Consider the following 3,555-nt stretch of genomic DNA (forward strand, 5'->3'; position numbering starts at 1 on the left):
ATCCTACCGAGTGGTGAGCCAGCCTCCCGCTCGGGGGCTTAGCTGCACTCCAAGTACTCGCCTAAGTTCATAAAATCCTACCGAGTGGTGAGCCAACCTCCCACTCGGGGGCTTAGCTGCAGTCCAAATACTCTCCTAAGTTTAAAAAATCCTACCGAGTGTTGAGCCAGCCTCCCACTCGGGGGCTTAGCTGCAGTCCAGTACTCGCCTAAGTATTTTAAAAATCCTACCGAGTCGAGAGCAAACCTCCCACTCGGGGGCTTAGCAGCAGTCCAAGTACTCGCCTAAGTATTTGAAAATCCTACCGAGAGGAGAGCAAACCTCCCACTCGGGGGCTTAGCTGCAGTACAATACTCGCCTAAGTATTTAATCCATTCCGATCCGCAAGGACGACAAGGTGCAGGTCGACTACTACTTTCTCCTTCGGGGCTACGCCACAAATACAATGTGCCCTTTGCAAGGACGACGAGGTGCAGGTCGACTACTACATTCTCCTTCGGAGCTACGCCACAAATACAATGTGCGCTTTGCAAGGACGACAAGGTGCAGGTTGACTGCTACCCTCTCCTTCGGAGCTACACCACAAATATAATGTGCGCTCTGCAAGGACGACGAGGTGACTGCTACCTTCTCCTTTGGAGCTACGCCACAAATACAACATGCATTCCATCCCGATCCGCAAGGATGCAGGTCGACCGCAATCTATGCTCCATCCCTACCTGCAAGAGCGATGAAGTGCAGGTCGACTGGATTTTTCCACCTCAGAGCTGCGTCTCAAGCATTAAAGTATATTCCGAGTGAAGAACAAAGTTCGCTCGAAGGAAAATGCAAGATATTCAATGATAAGCCAAGTTCAGATAACATCCTACGGATTCAGAAGTGCTCAGGCGTCAAGCCTGTAAAACTTTATCGGTTACAAAACCACTCGGCATTCCGAGGCAAATTTAAGTCAAAGCATAGAAGTTTTTTACTCCTCAGGTGGAGGACTGGAGGGCGCGACGAACTGATCCAGGTCGATTCCGTCAGCAATCCAAGTGGCAGCAGCAATGAAGGTCTCCATGAAAGACTGGAAATCGTGCTTCTTGGTATTGGCCACTTTGATGGACGCCAGCTTGTCCTCTCGCGCATCCTTGCAGTGAACACGGACCAAAGACAGAGCAACATCAACACCGCACCTGGCAGAAGACTTCTTCCATTCTTGCACTCGACCTGGAATGTCATTCAGTCGAGTCATTAAAGACTCGAGGTCATTTTGAAGCGTCTCTCCTGGCCAGAGTGTCGTGTCAAGTCGCGACACCGCAACCTTCAGTCGAGCGAGGTAGTCAACCACTCCAGCAACACGAGACTCCAGTTGGAGCACATTCATAGTGGCTTCATCCTTCACAGGAGAGTTAATGGGGTCCAAGCTTGTCTCTACTCGACTGGTCTCCTCCTTGAAGTTTTGACAGAATTCTGTAAACACAATTCAAAGTTAAGCCAACAGTTCTATGATGAGTCGATGATAACAAGTCAGTCGGATAGAAGAGGTTACCTTCAAGCATGATGAATAACTTCTTGGCGAGCCCTTCCAGATAAACCTCCAGATCATTCTTCTTCCCCGCCAGTTCGCTAGCCTTGTCACTCAGAGCTATCTTATCATTCTTCAGACGGCTGACCTCCTTGTTGGCCGCGTTGAGAGCAGCTTTCAGATTGGTGTTCTCCTCTTCAAGTTTTTTGACTAAAGCCAGTTTTTCTTCCGCAAGCTTCGTTTTGTCCAAAGCCGCCTTATGCGCCTCGGCGAGATCATGGTACTTCTTCTTCAGAGCCTCCTTCAGTTTATCTGCAAAGTGACAATGAGATCAGAATCAGGAATGGACAGAAAGATAAAGACAGTCGTCAAGTTTCTCACCAAACATACCTTGTGCTTCATCCTTTGCCTTCTTAAAGTTCTCCTGAACAAGCTTCAAGTCAAGGTCGAGCTGGATATGCTTGTTTTCCAATTCAGTATAACGATCCACAAGCTCGCAAGATTTCTGCAAAGAGACAGTCGACAGACATCAAAGATAGGTTGCTTCCGAGCAACTAAGAGAAAAATCGTAACATTTCTAAGACTACAGCTGAATCAAAATATTCAACAGTAGTCTCGGGGACTACACCCAGTGGGTGCACTCAGCGTGCCCCCACTGGTTCTACCGACTCGGTCCGATCAGTCGGCCGAAAAAGACGAAGAGGTTATGATCCTAAAACTATAGCACTATAGCTAACTGCCAGCAGTCAGCCATGGTGTCAAAAAAAGGGAGGGGGGTTCTTCAGACCTTAGTCGACTGCCAACAGTCGACCGTGGTCTCAGGGACTACACCCAGTGGGTGCACTCAGCGTGCCCCCACTGGTTCCAAGATTCCATTCGACATGGCCCGACCAGACCGAGTGAAGGATTTAGAGTGAAGAAATTCAAAATACGAAGACTACGGTCGACTGCCAGCACTTCACCATGGTCTCGAGGACTACACCCAGTGAGTGCACTCCGCGTGCCCCCACCCATCCAAAATTTCAATCGACACACCCACTGGGTGTACAGATGCAAAGATCTTCAGAAAGTAAATCTTCAGATAGCATATCCTAACAGAACAAGCAGTGACCAACTAACCTGGATGTTGCTCTGAAGGGCTGAGCTAGCATCATAGGCTGCTTGGCTGGCTTCCCGGATCGCCTTCACCTGCTCCATTATGATCCCCGCCTAGCGTATAGCCTCCTTAGCAGCACCCGCTTGGTCCTCTGGGACGTGGTGTGTGGCGAAAAGGGAAGGCGGGTCAGCAGTCGACGTCGAAGGTCGAACACTCGTCAGCGGTACAGCGAAGGACACGGAAGTCCGAGTGATGTTGCCACCCTCCTGAACCAGCATCTCAGGCACTGATGCAACATGAGTAGTCTTGCCAGCTGGCGCCTTTCTATTCCTCCTCGGCCTCAGTGGCGCCTCGTCATCATCATCAGGGAGATCAATGACATGAGGAGGAGCTACAGGAAAAATCCAAAGTTAAAATCAAGAGTCCAATCGACCAAAAGCGGAATTACACAGATCGTACCAAGGTTGGAGGTGGCAGCGTCTTCCATTTCCTGGTCTTCGTTCTTGGCGGAGGTCTCGGAGGTAGCAGCACTGCAGATTTCAGAAATCAGTCGGTTAGTCAACGAGTCGACCAAGAGTTTGTCCATGTTAAACGAGTCGACCAAGATTCTGTTGTTACCCGGAGATGGTGGGAATGGTCATTCTCATCTTGGGCAAGGCCTTCGGCGGTTTTGATGATGCCGCTCGTGGATGCTTCGGCGCTTTTTCAGTCGGCGCCGGCGAGGTCGTCCGAGGGCGCTTTGACGACCGCCCGACAGGCGCAGTCGCTTTGCGACGCACACTCGCGGGGTCGTGGCTGAGCTTGGATCGCCTTTCCGAGCGAGGAGGATCGATTTCCTCCTCCTCCTCTTCACTAGAGCCGTCGTCATCCTCTTCCCCTTTGCCGTCAGATTGCCACTCCTCCTCACTTTCGCCTCCGCTCGCCTCCTCCTCCTCGGCCTGTTCTTGCGCCC

This window comes from Triticum dicoccoides, chromosome 5B, assembly GCF_002162155.2.
Source record: "Triticum dicoccoides isolate Atlit2015 ecotype Zavitan chromosome 5B, WEW_v2.0, whole genome shotgun sequence".
Classification (NCBI taxonomy): domain Eukaryota; kingdom Viridiplantae; phylum Streptophyta; class Magnoliopsida; order Poales; family Poaceae; genus Triticum; species Triticum dicoccoides.